The following is a 17,407-nucleotide window of genomic DNA, read 5'->3' as shown; positions in this document are numbered from 1 at the left end:
AATGAACTTAACTCTTTCCATTTAAAACTTTCTTTTCTGGAATTTCTGAAGGGGACATCAGATCCTCAAGTTTTATCCTCTGTGTGTGACAAGTGGTTTTATAATAAAATGCACTTGCAGCAGCTCTTTTTTTCTCTCCTGAAATATTTTTGTAGCGTAATTTTTTTAAAAATTCTTTCACAGGGTGTAGATGTTGCTGGCAAGGCCAGCATTTATTTTCCCTAATTGCACCGCTACCTTTTTGAACTGCTGCAATCTGTGTGGTGCTTTTTACACTTTGGCACAACTGAGTGGCTTGTTCGGCTATTTCAGAAAACATTTAAGAGCCAGCCACGTTGCTGAGAGTCTGAACTCATAGGCTAGACTGGGTATGTTTTGTTCCCTAAAGGACATTAGTGAACCAGATGGGTTTTTATGACAATCCGGTAGTTTCATGGTCACCATTACTGATATTAGCTTTTTATTCCAGGTGTTATTTATTTCACTGCCTGGTGAGATTGGGGTTTGATTCTTTTTTAAATGGGTTTACAATTCTGCTACGTAAAGCTTCAGAAGAAATTCCCCTCCTGAAGGAGCACTCATTAGACAGCTTAGTTAAGATCCAGTTAAGAAACTGCTGTTAAGCCGTTCTGTTTTCTGTCGCATTTCTAGAAACTGTGAAGTGTACACTGTTTGCTTTGTGCATGTGTAACATCCTCATTTGATACTCAAAATTGAATTCAATGTTGAATAAGCTTCATTAATAACGTAGGATAAGCTTTGTTTAGGAACAAGGTGATTTGTAATGGCTTAGTTCCCATATGTACAAGATGTTGAATCTGTTTTTGCTTATGGTTCTTTGAAATGTAGCAGTCTTGGTTTATGATGTAAGACTAATAATCTGCTTTCTTCTGGGGAGGCTGTGGGAGGGGGGAGGATCCAGTCATCATGGTCCACGTAGGTACAAATGACATAAGCAGGACAAGGAAGAAGGCTCTGCATAGTCAGTATGAGGAGCTGGGCACCAGATTAAGCAGAACCTCAGAGATAATCTCTGGATTATTACCTGAGTTATGTGAAATTTGGCATTGGGAAAATAAGATCGCAGGAATGAATGTGTGGCTCAAAGACTGGTGTGGTTGAAGTTGGTTCCTGTTCGTGGGGCACTGGCACCAGTACTGGGGAAAATGGGGGCTGTATCGTTGGGGCAGGCTACACCTGAACCGTGCTGGGGCTGGTATTCTAGCGAGCCACATAACTAGGGAAGTAGAGAGGGTTTTGAACTAAATAGTGGCGACAAGGGATCAAATTTGGGAAGATGTGGTAAATCGAAGAGGAGAGACAAGGCAAGAGAGCAAGGTATGAATATGGGAACAGATAAACTGACCATGACAGGAAGGGACAGAGAGTACAAATCTAAGCATAAATCAGCAGTCAAGGCTGGAAGTTACAAAAATAATAAAAGGACAAAAATAAAGGCTCTGTATCTACACATAGCATTCGAAACAAAACACATGAACTGATAGCGCAAATAGAAATAAATAAGTATGATCTAATAGCCATTAGAGACATGTTGCAGGATGACTTAGATTGGGACCTGAATATTTAAGGGTACATGACCTTTAGGAAGGACAGAAAGCTAGGAAAAGGTGGAGAGGTGGCTTTAATTAATGATGGTATTAGCACATTAGAGAGAGATGACCTAAGTTCAAGAAACCAGGGTGTAGAAGCAGTTTGTGTCGAGAATAGAAATGATAAAGGTAAGAAGTCACTCGTGGGACTGGTGTGCAGGCCCCCTAACAGTAACCACATGGTAGGACAGAGTATAAAGGAAGAAATAATGGGAGATGTTTGGAAAGGTACGGCGATAATCATGGGGGATTTTAATCTACATATAGACTGGAAGAATCAGATGGGCAAAAGTAGCCTAGATGAGTTCATAGAATGTTTTTGGGATAGTTTCTTATAGAGTCATAGAGTCGTACAGCATAGAAACAGGCCCTTTGGCCCACCACGTCCATGCCGACCATAATGCCTATATATACTAATCCCACCTGTCTGCATTAATTCCATATCCCTCTATGCCTTGCTCATTCAAGTACCTGTCCAGATGCCTCTTAAATGTTGATACTGTTCCTGCCTCCACCACCTCCTCAGGCAGCTCATTCCAGATACCCACTATTATTTGTGTGAAAAATTTACCCCTTTGATTCCCTTTAAACCTCCTCCCTCTCACCTTAAATCTATGCCCTCTAGTTTTAGTCACTCTTAGCATGGGAAACAGACGCTGGCTATCTAGCCTATCTATGCCTCCTCATGTCCCCTCTCAGCCTCCTTCACTCCAGGGAAAACAGACCCAGCCTATCCAATCTCTCTTTATAACTCCAGCCCTCCAAACCAGGCAACATCCTTGTGAATCTTTTCTGCACCCTCTCGAGCTTAATCACATCTTTCCTGTTGTGCGGCGGCCAGAACTGCACACAGTACACCAAATGCGGCCTAATCAATGTTATGTACAACTGTAACATGACGTCCCAACTCTTGTACTCAGTGCCTCGGCCAATGAAGGCAAGCATGCATACGCCGCCTTCACCACCCTCTCTACCTGTGTTGCCACTTTCAGGGAACTATGTACTTGCACCCCAAGGTCTCTCTGCTCAACAACACTCCCCAGGGCCCTGCCATTCACTGTATATGTCCTGCCCTGGTTTAACTTCCCAAAATGCATCTCTTCGCATTTGTCTGCATTAAATTCCATTTGCCAATCCCTTGTCCACTTTCCCAGTTGATCTATATCCTGTTGTAACCTTAGACAACCTTCTTCACTGTCCACTAGACCACCAATTTTGCAGTCATCTGCAAACTTACTAATCATGCCCCCTACATTCACATCCAAGTCATTAATATATATGACAAACAACAGAGGGCCCAGCACCGATCCCTGCGGCACACCACTGGTCACCGGCCTCCATTCTGAAAAACAACCCTCCGCTACCACCCTCTGCGTCCTATCACCAAGCCAATTTTGTATCCAATTGGCTAGCTCACCCTGGATCTCGTGTTCGAACCTTCTGGACCAGCCTATCATGCGGGACCTTGTCAAAGGCCTTGCTAAAGTCCATGTAGACGACGTCCATCGCCCTGCCCTCGTCAATCCTCTTGGTCACCTCCTCGAAAAACTCAATCAAATTCGTGAGACATAATTTCCCAGGCACAAAGCCATGCTGTCTTTCCAAATGCATATAAATCCTGTCTCTCAGAATCTCTTCCAATAACTTTCCCGCCACTGATGTAAGGCTCACCGGCCTGTAGTTCCCTGGCTTATCCCTGCTGCCCTTCTTAAATAAAGGCACAACATTAGCTATCCTGCAGTCTTCCGGTACCTCACCCGCAGCTAACGATGATACAAAAATCTCTGCCAGGGCCCCAGCAATCTCCTTCCTTGCTTCCGATAGCATCCTGGGATACACCTGGTCAGGCCCTGGGGATTTATCCATCTTAATGTGCTTCAAAACCTCCAACACCACCTCCTTTGTAATGTTGATATGCTCCAGGATATCGGTGTTCCCTCCCTTGAACTCACTAGCTTCCAGGACCTTCTCCACGGTAAATACAGATGAGTATTCATTTAAGACCTCACCCATTTCCCGTGTCTCCACACGTAGATTACCACACTGATCCTTAAAGGGACCTACACTTTCCCTAGCTACCCTTTTAATATACTTATAGAATCTTTTAGGATTCTCCTTTATCTTATCTGCCAGGGAAATCTCATGGCCCCTTTTCGCCCTCCTAACTCCTCGAGGGACTCACTTGATCCCAACTGCCTATACCTGACATATGCCTCCTTCTTTGTCCTGACCAGACCCTCAACATTTCTCGTCAACCAAGGTTCCCTAAACTTATCAGCTTTGCCCTTCCATCTAACAGGAACATGCCGGCCTTGAACTCTTCCTATCTCACTTTTAAAAGCCTCCCACTTGCCAGACGTCCCTTTACCTGTAAACAGCCTCTCCCATTCAACTTTTGAGTTCCTGTCTGAAACCATTGAAATTAGCCTTCCCCCAATTTAGGACTTCAACTTGAGGACCAGTCCTATCCTTTTCCATAACTATCTTGAAGCTAATAGAGTTATGGTCACCGGTCCCAAAGTGCTCCCCTACTGACACACCAACCACCTGCTCATCCTCATTTGCTCAGAGGAGGTCAAGTGTAGCCCTTTGTAGGGCCGTCCACATACTGCTTCAGTCAACTATCCTGGACACAGTGAACAAATTCTTCCCCATCTGATCCCTTAGCACTAAGGCAGTCCCAGTCCTACACCAATCTGTGATTTCCATATATATATATATATATATATATATATATATATATTCCTCCAATTTCCTCTTGACTATTGGGGGGCCTTTAGCATAATCCCATCAAAGTGATCACCCCTTTCTTATTTCTAAGTTCTACTCATATGACCTCGCTGGATGTTCCCCCCGGGATATCCTCTCTAAGTACTGCCGTGATGTCCTCCCTAATCAATAGTGCAACTCCCCCTCCTCTCTTACCTCCACCTCTGTCACACCGGAAGCATCGGTACCCCAGAACATTGAACTGCTAGTCCTGCCCATCCCTCCGTAATAGCTATACTATCACAATTCCATGTACCGATCCATGCTCTGAGTTCATCTGCCTTACCTGTAAGGCTTCTTGCATTAAAGTAAATGCAGTTTAGCTTACCAGACCGTCCATGCTCCCTGTCCTGCCCCTGCCCGGCCTGCCTCATGGACTTGATTGCTTTAACCTCTACATTTGCTTCAACTATCTCATCGGAGGGACTACTACTTTGGGTCCCACCCCTCTGCCAGACTAATTTAAACCCTCCCGAATAGTACTAGCAAACCTTCCCGCAAGGATATTGGTTCCCTTCCATTCCAGATGCAACCCGTCCTTCTTGTACAGGTCACCTCTGCACCAGAAGAGATCCCAATGATCCAAGTAGCTGAAGCCCTCCCGCTGACACCAGCTTTTCAGCCATGCATTCATTTGCCTTATCCTACTATTCTTGCCCTCACTAGCATGTGGCGCAAGGAGTAATCCTGAGATTACAACCCTAGAGGCCCTGCCTTTTTAACTTTCTGCCTAACTCCCTCTATTCACTTTGCAGGACCTCATCCCTCTTCCTGCCTATGCCATTAGTACCAATATGGACCACGATCTCTGGCTGCTCACCCTCCCCTTTCAGAATGCAGTCGCTCCGAGACATCTTTGACCCTAGCACCAGGGAGGCAACATACCATCTTGGAGTCTCGTTTGCGGCCACAGAAGCTCCCCTTACGATAGAATCCCCTATCACTATAGCTCTTCCATCCCTTTTCCTCCTCTGCTGTGCAGCAGAGCCCTCCGTGGTGCCACAAACTTGGCTGTTGCTGCTTTCCCCTGGGAGATCATCCCTCCCCACCCAACAGTATCCAAAGCGGTATATCTGTTTGAGAGGGGAATAGCCACAGGGGATTCCGGCACTACCTGCCTACGCCTACAAATCCGTCTGGTGGTCACCCATCCCTTTTCTGCCTGTGCAGCCATTACCTGCGGTGTGACCACCACACTAAACGTGCTATCCACGACGTCCTCAGCATCGTGGATGCTCCACAGTGAATTCACCCGCAGCTCCATCTCCGTAATGCTCTTAGAACAGCACGTTCTGGAGCCAACCAGAGAGCCGGCTATGCTAGACCTGGTATTGTGCAAGAAGATAGGATTAATTGATGACCTCGTAGTGAAGGCACTCCTCGGTAGCAGCGATCATAATACGATTGCAATTTGCATTCATTTTGAGAGAGAGAAGAATGGGTCCAAGACTAGTATTTTGAACTTAAAAAAGGCATGAAAGCAGAGCTAGCTAAAGTGAACTGGAAAATCAGGTTAAGGGATAGGCCAATATAGATGCAGTGTTAAACATTTAAGGGGATATTTCAGAATAGACGCATTTCAATGAGAGAAAAATTCCAAGGGTGGGACCCACCATCCGTGATTAACTAAAACAGTTAAGGATAGCACCAAACTTAAAGAAAAAGCATATAATTGTGCAAAGATAGGTGGCAGGTCAGAAGATGGGACAGAATATGAAAAACAGCAAAGAATGGTTAAAAGATTGATGAGGGAAAAATTAGAGTATGAGAGAAAGCTTGTGAGAAGTATAAAAACAGTAAGAGTTTCTATAGATATTTGAAGAAAAGAGTTAAAGTGAACATTGGTCCTATAGAAAGAATGTCTGGGGAATTGAGGGAAAATAAGGAGATGGCAGATGAATTGAACAGGTATTTTGCATTGGTCTTCACTTTAGAGGATACAAATAACAACCCAAAAATAGCTGCAGGCTGACAAATGCCCAGGTCCTGATGGACGTCATCCTAGGGTCCTGAAAGAAGTGGCTAGTGAGATGGTCGATGCATTGGTTCTAATTTTCCAACATTCCCTAGATTCGGGGAAGATTCCATTAGATTGGAAAATAGCGAATGTAACTCCTTTATTCAAAAAGGGAAGGAGACAGAAAGCAGGAAACTACAGGCCAGTTAGCTTAACGTCTGTCTTAGGGGAAATGTTAAAAGCTGTAACGAAAGACGTTATAGCAGGGCACTTAGAAATTTTCAAGTTAATCAGGCAGAGTCAACATGGTTTTGTGAAAGGGGAATCAGGTGTAACCAATTTATTGGAGTTCTTTGAAGAAGTAACGTGTTGTGGATAAAGGGGAACTAGTGAATGTACTGTACTTAGATTTCCAGAAGGCATTTGATAAGGTGCTACATCAAAGGTTAATGCAGAAAATAAAAGTTCATGGTGTAGGGGGTAACATATTGGCATGGATAGAAGATTAGCTAGCTAACAGGAAACAGAGTAAGCATAAATGGGTGATTTTCTGATTGGCAAGATGGAACGAGTGGTGTGCTGCAGGGATCAGTGCTGGTGGCTCAACCTTTTACAATTTATATAAATGATTTGGATGAAGGGACCGAAGGTTGCTAAATTTGCTGATGAGACAAAGATAGGTAGGAAAGTAAGTTGTGAAGAGGGCACAAGGAGGCTTCAAAGAGATATAGATAGGTTAAATGAGGTAGGTAGATTCTTGATGAGCAAGGGGATGGAAGGTTATCGGGTAGGTGGAAATGTGGAGTAATCAGTTACAGCCATTTGATGTTCAGCCGTATTGAACGGCTAGCTCCTTCTCCTAATTCGTATGTTAGTATGTCTCCAGGACTGTCACTGACCTCATCTCCTCTGGAGATCTTCCCTCTGCAGCTTCCAACCTCATAGCCCTGCAACCCGGGATAGCCCGGTTCTATCTTGTTCCCAAAGTCCACAAACAGGACTGTCCTGGTAGATCCATTGTTTTAGCTTGTTCCTGCCCCACTGAACTTATTTCCTCCTATCTTGATTCTTTTTTGTTTTCTCCCTTTGTCCAGTCTCTTCTCTCCACCCTCCCCCCCCACCCCACCTCCGCGACTCTTGATGCCCTATGTCATTTTAACAGTTTCCTGTCCTGAACCGCCCGCCGCCTCTTTATTGTGGACATCCGATCTCTCTGCACCGCCATCCCCTACTAGGACAGTTGGAGGGCTCTCTGCTTCTCCCTTGAACAGAGGCCCAACCAGTCCCCATCCATCACCACCCTCCTCTGCCTGGCTGAACTTGTTCTCAAACTGAATAACTTCTCCTGCTACTCTACTCACTTTCTCCAAATAAATGGCGTTGCTATGGGTACCCGTACGGGTCCTAGTTATGCCTGTCTTTTTGTTGGGTATGTCAAACGTTCCTTGTTCCAGTCCTACTCAGACCCCCTTCCCCAACTCTTTTTCTGGTACATTGATTGTATCAGTGTCGTTTCCTGCTCTTGCTCCGAGCTGGAAAACTACTTCAACTTTGCTTCCAGTTTCCACCCTTCTCTCATCTTCTCATTGTCCATCTCCAACACTTCCCTTCCTTGAATTCTCTGTCTCCATCTCTGGGGATAGGCTATCCACTACTATTTATTATAAGCCCACCGATTTGCACGATTACCTTGACTACACTTCCTTGCACCCTGTCTCCTGTAAGAATTCCATTCCATTCTTCCAGTTTTTCCATCTCCGCGCATCTGTTCTGATGCAACTTTCCACGACAGCACCTCCGATACGTCTTCCTTTTACCTCAACTGAGAATTTCCCCACTCTGTTGTTGATGGGGCCCTTGACAGTGTCCGACCTATTTCCCACACTTCTGCCCTCACCCCTTGTCCTCCCTCCCAGAACTGTGACAGGGTTCCCCTTCTCGTTTCCACCCCACCAGCCTCCACATCTAAAGTATCATCCTCCGCCATTTCCACCACTTCCAGCGTGATGCCACCACCAAACACATCTTCCCCTCCGCTCCCTGTCAGCATTCCAAAGGGACTGCTCCCTCCGCGACACCCTGGTCCACTCCTCCATTACCCCCGACCCCTCGTCCCTTTCCCATGGCACCTTCCCATGCAATCGCAGGAGGTGTAATAGCTGCCCATTTACCTCCTCTCTCCTCACCATCCAAGGCCCCAAACACTCCTTCCGGGTGAAGCAGCGATTTATTTGTACTACTTTCAATTTAGTATACTGTATTCGCTACTGACAGTGAGATCTCCTCTACATTGGGGAGACCAAATGCAGATTGGGTGTCCACATTGCAGAACACCTCAACTCAGTCCACAAGCATGATCTTGAGCTTCCGTTTTCTTGCCATTTTAATTCACCATCTTGTTCTCATGCCCACATTACTGTCCTCGGCCTGCTGCAGTGTTCCAGTGAACATCAGCGCAAGCTCGAACAACAGCACCTCATCTTTTAACTAGTCACTCTACAGCCTTCTGGACTCAATATTGTGTTCAATAATTTCAGACCATGAGCTCCATTATTTTTTGTCTCTCTTTATTTTATTCATTTATTTATATATATATATTTCTTTTTTAAAATTACTTTTTAACCATGTGCTAGTCTTAAACTGATTTTTCATGTTTTTTCTTTTGGACAGAGCTGTTCATTATTCTGCTTTGAGAATAATGAACAGCTCTCTGGTCTCGTGCTTTGTCTTTCACTGCAACTATTTAGCACTCTGTTTGCAATCTGTTCCATGACATCTGTCATTTAATCTCTCCCCCCTCCGTCCTATCACAGTCCTTCATGTTGTTCTTCCCCTGCTCTCCTCTTTCGCTTGCTCAAAGACTGTTACGTTTCTAACTTTTGCCAGTTCTGATGAAGGGTCACAGACCTGAAACATTAACTCTGTTTCTCTCCACACAGATGCTGCTAGACCTGCTGAGTATATCTGGCACTTCCTGCTGTCGTTGCAGCATCCGCAGTATTTTGCTCTTGTGTCTCTTTGCAACCTCTCTGTGTCCTCCCCACAGCTTACCTTTCCACCTACCTTTGTATCATCAGCAAACTTAAGTGCATTACTCTCTGTCTCTTCATCTAAGTCATTGATATAGATTTCAAAAGCTGAGGCACCAGCAATGGTCCTTGCAGCACTCCACTATTTATGGCCTGCCAACTGGAAAATTCTTTGTTTATGCCCACTCGTTGCTTCCTGTCTGTTAACCAATCCTCTATACATGCTAATATATCACCCCCAACTCCATGAGCCCTTATCTTGCCAATTAACCTTTTGTTTTGCACCTTATCGAATGTCTTTTGGAAATCCAGGTATACTTCATCTACTGGTTCCCCTTTATCTACCCTACCAGTTACATCCTCAAAAAAAACTCTAATCAGTTTGTCAAACAGGATTTGACTTGTTATAATCATAGTGTGCTTTTCTAATTGCATTAAGACTTAATAGATTCCAGCATTTTCCCAACGACTGATAGGCTAACTTGCCTGTAGGTCCTTGTTTTCTCTCTCCCTCCTTTCTGTAAAAGCGGTGTAACATTTGCCAACTTACAATCTGATGGGACCATTTCCAAATTCAAGGAATTTTGGAAAATCATAGCTAGCTTATCCATTATATTTGCAGCTACCTCTTTTAGAACCCTAGGATGTAGGCCATCAGGTCCTGGAGATTTGTCACATTTTAGTCCCTTAAATTTCTCCAATACTTTTTCTCTATTAATTTCCTTAATTTCCTCATTCTTTTTAGCCCATAGGTTACTGTCTATTTCTGGTTTGGAACTTGTGTCTTCTACTGTGAAGACAGACACAAAATATTTGTTCAGTGACTCTGCCATTTCCTCATTCCCCATGATGATTTCTTCTGTCTCTATCTCTGTTTCTGAGGGACCAATGTTTACTTTAGCTACTCTCTTCCTTTTGATATACCTATGAAAGCTCTTACTATCTGTTTTTATGTTACTGGCTAGTTTACTTTCATTCTATTTTTTTCCTTTTTTTAAAATCAACTTTTTGGTGGCCCTTTGGTTTCGAAAACTCCCAATCCTTAAACTTGCTACTTTGTTTTGCAACATTGTACGTCTTTTCTTTTAGGCTAATACTATTCTTAACTTCCTAGGTGAGCTACGGATGGGTCTTTCTGGCTGAGTTTTTGTTGAAAATTTTGTATTGTTTCTTTAAAGGTTTCCCACTGTTCATTTACCACCATATCTTTTAATCTACCCAATTCATCGTAGTCAGTTCTTGGAGGTTGTTGGTGGTCAAAATTCTCAGTCCCAGGACATCATTGCAGGAATTCATCATGGTAGTGTCCTAGACCCAACCACCTTCAGCTGCTTCATCAATGACCTTCCCTCCATCATAAGATCAGAAGTGGGGATGTTCACTGATGATTGCACAATGTTCAGTACCATTTGCGACTCCTCAGATACTGAAGCAGCCTGTGTCCATATGCAGCAAGACCTGGACAACATTTAGGCTTGGGTTGATAAGTGGCAAGTAACATTTGCGCCACACAAGTGCCAGGCAATGACCATCTCAAACAGTAGAGAATCTAACCATCTGCCCTTGATGTTCAATGGCATTACCATCGCTGGATCATAGGAAATAGGCGCAGGAATAGGCCATTTGGCCCATCAAGCCTGCATCGCTAAACAAACAGATCAGGCTGATCATCTACCACTAAGCTATTTTCCCCGCTAAACCCATATCCCTAGATGTCATTGGGATCCAGATATCTATCGATTTCTGTCTTGAACATGCTCAATGATTGAGCTTCTACATGGCTCTGGGATAGAGAATTCCACGAATTCACCATCCTCTGAGTAAAGAAATTCCTCATCTTCTCAGTCTTAAATGGCCTACCCCTTATTCTGAGACTGTGTCCTCTTGTTCTAAACTCACCAACCAGAAGAACCATCCTATTCACATCTACCCTGTCTATCCCTTTAAGTATTTTGAAGGTTTCAATGAGATCACCTCTCGTGCTTCGAAACTCTAGAGAATACAGGCCCAGTTTCCCCAATCTCTCTTCATAGGACAGTCCTGCCATCCTGGGAACAAGTCTGATGAACCTTCATTGCACTCCCTCCATGGCAATAATATCCTTCCGAAGGTAAGGGACCAAAACTGTACACAGTATTCCAAGTGCGGTCTAACCAAGGTTCTATATACCTGAAGCAAGACTTCAATATTCCTCTACTCAAATGTCTTACGATAAAGGCTAACATACCATTAGCCTCCTTAATTGCTTGCTGCACTGCATATTAGCTTTCAATGATTTATTGACGAGGGCATCCAGGTCCGTTTGTACATCTACACTTTCTAATCTCTTACCATTTAAGAAATACTCTGCACATCTGTTCCTCCCAGCAAAATGGATAACCTCACACTTTTCCGCATTATATTCCATCTGCCACATTCTTGCCATCTCACTAAGTCTATCCAAATCGTCTTGAAGCTGCTTTGCATCTTCCTCACAACATACATTCCCGCCTAGTTTTGTGTTATCCGTGAACTTGGAAATATTACATTTGGCCCCACATCCAAATCATTGATATATATTGTGAACAGCTGGGGCTCAAGTACTGATTCTTGCAGTACCCCACTGGTCACAACCTGCCAATGCGAGAATGTCCCGTTTATTCCTACTCTGTTTTTTGCCTGTTAACCAATCCTTAATCCATGCCAGTATATTACCCCCAATTCCATGTGCTCTAATTTTGTTCACTAACTTCCTTTGTGGGACCTTCTCAAAAGCCTTCTGAAAATCCAAATACACCACATCAACTGGTTCTCCTTTATGCTACAAGTAACATTCTCAAAAAACTCCCAACAGGTTCGTCAAACATGGTTTCCCTTTCGCAAATCCATGTTGACTCTGCCCAATCATATCATTATTTTCCATGTCCAGTATCCTTTATAATAGATTCTAACTTTTTCCCTACTATTGATGTCAAACCAACAGTTCTGTAGTTCTCCGTTTTCTCTCTCGCTCCCTTCTTAAAACGTGGGGTTACATTTGCTACTTTCCAGTCTGCAGGAACCCTTCCAGAATCTATAGAATTCTGAAAGATAACCACCAATGCATCCACTATTTCTATAGCCACCTCCTTCAATACTCTGGGATGTAGCTCATCTGGTCCAGGGGATTTATCAACTTTCAATCCAATTAATTTTTCGAGTACTCCATCTTTATTGATACGAATTACTTTCAGATCACCTTTTTTATAAGTCCCTCTGTTCCCTAGTAATTCTGGGAGATTTTCTGTGTCTTCCTCCATGAAGCCAGACACAAAGTAATTGTTTTGTCTCTCCTCCATTTCCTCCTTTACCACCACAAACTCTCCTGTCTCCGCCTGCACTGGACCCACATTCCTCCTTGCTCATTTTTACCTTTTCACATACCTAAAGAAGCTTTTACAGTCCTCCTTTATGTTCCCAGCTAGCTTGCATTCATAATCTCTTATGAATGGGTGCACAGCAGCGCAGTGGTTAGCACCGCAGCCTCACAGCTCCAGTGACCCGGGTTCGGTTCTGGGTACTGTCTGTGCGGAGTTTGCAAGTTCTCCCTGTGACCACGTGGGTTCCCTCCGGGTGCTCCGGTTTCCTCCCACATGCCAAAGACTTGCGGGTTGATAGGTAAATTGACCATTGTAAAAATTGCCCCTAGTGGAGGTAGGTAGTAGGAGAATTGAGGGAAGGTGGGGATGTGAGAGGGAAAAATGGGATTAATGTAGGATTAGTATAAATGGGTGGTTGCTGGTCGGCGCCGACTCATTGGGCCGAAGGGTGCTGTATCTCTCTATGATTCAATGACTTTTCCCTTTCTTTATCAGTCTCTTGGTCCTCCTTTGTTGGACTCTAAATTGCTCCCAATCCTTAGGCTTACCACTTTTTCTGGTGACCTTATAAGTCACTTCCTTTGACCTAATACAATCTTTAACTTTTATTAGCCATGGTTGATTCACCTTTCCTGTTGGGTTTTTGTGTTGTAGAGGAACGTATATTTGTTGTAAACCATGTAATATTACTTTAAATACTATCCATTGCCTGTCTACTGTCAAATCTTGTAATGTATTTTCCCAGTCCACCATCACCAGCTTGCCAGTCATACCTTCACCGTTTCCTTTGTTCAGATTTACGACCCTAGTTTCAGAATGAACTATATCTCTTTCAAACTTAATATGGAATTCTATCATATTGTGGTCACTATTTCCTAACGGTTCCTTTACAGCAAGGTTATTAATTAGCCCTTTCTCATTACATAATACTAAATCTAAAATAGCCCGGTCCCTAGTTGGTTCTTCAACGTACTGCTCCAGAAACCCATCTCATACACACTCCAGGAATTCATCCTCCGCAGCATTAGTGCTAGTTAAGGTTATCTAATCTATATGTAAATTAAAGCTGCCCATTATTACCGTCTTGCCTCTGCTACATGCAGCTCTAATTTCCTGATTTATACCGTGCCCAACACTACCACTACAGTTTGATGGCCTATGAACAACTCTCACCAATGTTTGCTGCCCCTTGCTTAGAATTATAGAATAATTACAGTACAGAAGGAGGCCATTCAGCACGTCGTGTCTATGCCAGCTTTCTGCAAGAGCAATTCACCTAGTCCCACTTCCCTGCCTTTTTCCTGTAGCCCTGCAAATTTTTTTCCTTCCGATAATTGTCTAATTCTCTTTTGAAGTCCCTGATTGAATCTGCCTCCAGCGCACACTCATGCAATGCATTCCAGATCCTAACCACTCGCGTAAAAAAGTTTTTCTTCATGTCCCCTTTACTTTTTCAGACAATCGCCTTAAATCAGTGTGCTCTGGTTCTTGCTGTTTCTTAACTGCACCCAAACTGATTCTACATATTGCCCCTTCGATCAAAGATCCTCTCTCACTAATGTACTGTTCTCATCCCTTATTAACAGTGCTACCCCACCTCCTTTTCCCCTCCGCCTATCCCTCCTAAATGACGAATATTCTTGAATATTCAGTTCCCAGTCCTGGTCACCCTGTAACCACGTCTCCATAATGGCAATTAAATCATACCCATTTACCTCTCTTTGCGCCTTCAGATCATCTACCTTATTGCGAATGCAACGTACATTCAGATAGAGTGCCCTTAACCTTGTATTAACATTATTCCTTATTCCGATCCTAATTGAGGTTTGCCTTCATCTTGTCTGCCTTCCAATTTCGCTTACTACTTTTCTACTTCCTGTTACCAGTTTTACTTTCCTCCAATCTGAGCTCCCTCTTAGTTTCCCAACCCCCTGACAATTTAGTTTAAACCCTCTCCAACAGCACTAGCAAATCTTCCTGCAAGGAATCTTCCTGTGTTGGTCCCGGTCATGCTAAGGTGCAACCTGTCCATCTTGTACAGTTCCGACCTACCCCAGACTGATACCAATGGCTCAGAAATCTAATGCCCTCCCTCCTGCACCAATTCTCCAGCTACGTGTTAAATTGCTTAATCCTGCTATTCCGATGCTCACTAGCACGTGGCACTGGGTGTAATCCTGAAATTACTGCTTTTGAGGTCCCTTTTTTAATTTCTTTCCTAACTCCTTAAACTCTGTTTTCAGGACCTCATCCCTTCTCTTACCTATGTCGTTGGTACCAATGTGGACTACGACCTCTGGCTGTGCACCCTCCCCCAGAAGCATGTCCTGTGACATCATTGACCCTGGCACCAAGTGGCAGCATGCCATCCTGGTGTCACGTCTGTGGCTGCAGAAACACCTTGTTGCTTTAACTAACGCATCAACTATCACTATTGCCCTTCCACTCTCTTTCCCCTCCTCTGCAGCTAAGCCACCTGTGGTGCAAGGATTTAGCTCTTGCTGCTCTCCTCTGAGGAACCATCGCTCTCACCAGTGTTCAAAATGAAAAACGGTTAGCAAGCGAGATTGACTGACTCAGGGAACTCCTGCACTACCTGCCTGGTTCTCTTAGACTGCCTGGCAGTCACCTGTTCCCTCTGCCTGTGGTGTGACCGCGCCCCCCCCGAATGTGCTATCCACGTGGTTCTCTGCCTCGCGGATGCACCACAGTGACTCCAGCCCCCGCTTGAGTTCCAGAACTCAGAGTTCAAGCTTCTGCAATTGGTGGCACTTCCTGCAGATGTGTTTGTCAAGGACACATGGTGTGTCCACGACTTCTCACATACCACAGCAGGCACATTCCACTCGGCCCTGCCATACCTTAACTTTATAAACTAATTATTGTTAGTGTATTTATAATAAGTAGAATGGCTTACCAGTTACTCACCAATCAGCTTCTTCCCCTCTACCTACGTTAGAACCAAATAGTGGAGCCTGAAAAGGCAAAAAAAGGAAAAGAGACAAAGGAGCGCCTCCTTCCCATTGTCACTGAACTCCCTTACACACCAAACTCTCAGCTTCACACTTTGTCCAAGCAGCAATTTCTAATTAGTAATAAATTACACTAACTAAAAACCTTAGTAATACTAACCTTATCACTTCTAAATAGCTATTTGAGGGTTAAAACAGGAACTACTTATTTTTCTGATTTTCCAGCTATTTACAGGCACTGTAACAGCAGTTACTCACCAACCAATCAGCTTACGGCTTTCCTGTGATGTCACTGTTAGATTTTTTTTTTCCACTCTTCCTTCAAACCTAGTACGTGCCGACCTCCAGCCAGCCTGTCTCTCTGGTCTTCCAGGTGAGTATGGGCCTTGAGCGCCAGTCTTGATTTATAGGTGCCTCTCCTGGTGCAATTCCTCCCAGGTCCACTGCCTCTCCGGTCTTCCAGCCAAGTGTGGGCCTCGAGCCCAGGTCTTGATTTATAGGTGCCTCTCTCAGTGCGATTCCTCCCACGTCCACTGCCTCTCCGGTCTTCCAGTTAAGAATTCCACACTATCAACATGTTGGGAGTTATTATTAACCAGAAGCTGAACTGGACGCATATACTGTGGCTACAAGAGCAGGTCAGAGGCTAGGAATTCTACAGCGAGCAACTTGCTTCCTATCCCCCAATGCCTGTCCACCATCTACAAGGCACAAGTCAGGACTGTGATGGAATACTCTCCACTTGCCTGGCTGGGTGCAGCTCAAATAGCACTCAAGCTCGACACCATCCAAGACAAGGCACCACATCCACCACTTTCAACATTCACTCCTTTTGCCACTGATGCACAATGGAGCAGTGTGTACCATCTATAGGAGGCATTGCAGCAACTCACCAAGGTTCCTTTGACAGCATCTTCCAAACCCGCGACCTCTACCACCGAGAAGGACAGGGCAGCAGGAGCATGGGAACATCACCACCTGCAAGTTCCCCTCCAAACAACACATCACCCTGACTTGGAACTATGTCACCGTTCCTTCACAACGCTGGGGCAAAATCCTGGCACTCGCTTCCTAACAGCACTGTTGTCCGGGTCTCGCTTAATCTGGGCATGTGCTGCTTCAGTATCTGAGGAGTCACAAATGGTGCTGAACATTGTGCAGTCTTTGGGCTGAAATATTTGGCTTCCAACAGCCACAGCCACAGCCATCTTCCTTTGTACAAGGTATGACTACGACCAGTGGAGAGTTTTCTTCCCTGATTCTCATTGACTTCAATTTTGCTAGGGCTCCTTGATGCCACACTTGGTCAAATGCTGCTTTGATATCAAGGGCAGTCACTCTCACCTCACCTCTTGAGTTTAGCTCTTTTGCTCATGTTTGGACCAAGGCTGTAATGTGATCAGGAGCTGAGTGGCCCTGACGGACCAGAAACTGAGCATTGGTGAGCTGTGTTAAATGCTGCATCTTATACTGTTTGCTTCAACCACTCCCTGTGGTGGTGTGGTCCACATTGTCACCATTCTTCAGCTAAAATTTCTTATAAATTGCCTTGTATTGATGGCCTCTAGTTTTGCTCTTCCCGATAAGTGGAAACATTCTCTTTGTATCCATTTTATCAAAACCTGTTCGTGTTTCAGTCACTGCATAGGCAACCTTTTAAAGTACATCACCTCCTCATTTTAAAACACCATCATGTGACAGTTTTATAAGTCAGTTCTTTCTCAAGCCTCCT

General features: G+C 44.3%; 1 protein-coding gene across 4 annotated transcripts in view; it reads left to right on the top strand.

Moving 5' to 3' along the window:
- The window catches only part of usp47 (ubiquitin specific peptidase 47), a 186,232-nt gene that overhangs the window by 91,121 nt on the left and 77,704 nt on the right, over positions 1-17,407 (top strand). The window lies entirely within an intron of this gene.

Source organism: Heterodontus francisci, chromosome 14 (assembly GCF_036365525.1).
Source record: "Heterodontus francisci isolate sHetFra1 chromosome 14, sHetFra1.hap1, whole genome shotgun sequence".
Taxonomy (NCBI): Eukaryota; Metazoa; Chordata; class Chondrichthyes; order Heterodontiformes; family Heterodontidae; genus Heterodontus; species Heterodontus francisci.
This window is presented reverse-complemented; position numbering and strand designations above follow the sequence as displayed.